Source organism: Octopus bimaculoides, chromosome 11 (genome assembly GCF_001194135.2).
Source record: "Octopus bimaculoides isolate UCB-OBI-ISO-001 chromosome 11, ASM119413v2, whole genome shotgun sequence".
Taxonomy (NCBI): Eukaryota; Metazoa; Mollusca; class Cephalopoda; order Octopoda; family Octopodidae; genus Octopus; species Octopus bimaculoides.
In genome coordinates, this window is record NC_068991.1 from 43843177 (window position 1) to 43843791 (window position 615).

The 615-nt window shown below is 46.7% G+C and overlaps 1 protein-coding gene across 2 annotated transcripts in view; it reads right to left on the reverse strand.

The window, feature by feature from the left end:
- Nucleotides 1–615, reverse strand: part of LOC106879836 (rab3 GTPase-activating protein non-catalytic subunit) — a 74447-nt gene that overhangs the window by 41641 nt on the left and 32191 nt on the right. The gene's annotated exons all lie outside the window — the stretch shown is intronic.

Consider the following 615-nt stretch of genomic DNA (forward strand, 5'->3'; position numbering starts at 1 on the left):
CCCCACTGGCTTCCCATGCTGGTGGTACATAAAAAGCACCATTTGAATATGGCTAATGTCAGTGTTGCCTGATTGGCTCCCATACCGGTGGCACATAAAAAGCACCCACTACACTCACAGAGTGGTTGGTGTTAGGAAGGGCATCCAGCTGTAGAAACCTTGCCAGATCAGATTGGAGCCTAGTGCAGCCTCCTAACTTGCCAGTCCCCAGTCAAACCATTCAATACATACCAGCATGGAAAACGGACATTAAACGATGATGACGATGATGATGGGTTATCTTCACTGAATGTAGCCTTGTATTATCATGTTTCAGCACGACCCTTTTTCTGTTGACTAGAACTAGTTGTTTTTTGAGCAAAATATGATTGGCATGTTTAAATTCATCATCATCATCATCATCGTTTAACGTCCGCTTTCCATGCTAGCATGGGTTGGACGATTTGACTGAGGACTGGTGAAACCGGATGGCAACACCAGGCTCCAGTCTGATTTGGCAGAGTTTCTACAGCTGGATGCCCTTCCTAACGCCAACCACTCAGAGAGTGTAGTGGGTGCTTTTACGTGTCACCCGCACGAAAACGGCCACGCTCGAAATGGTGTCTTTTATGTGCC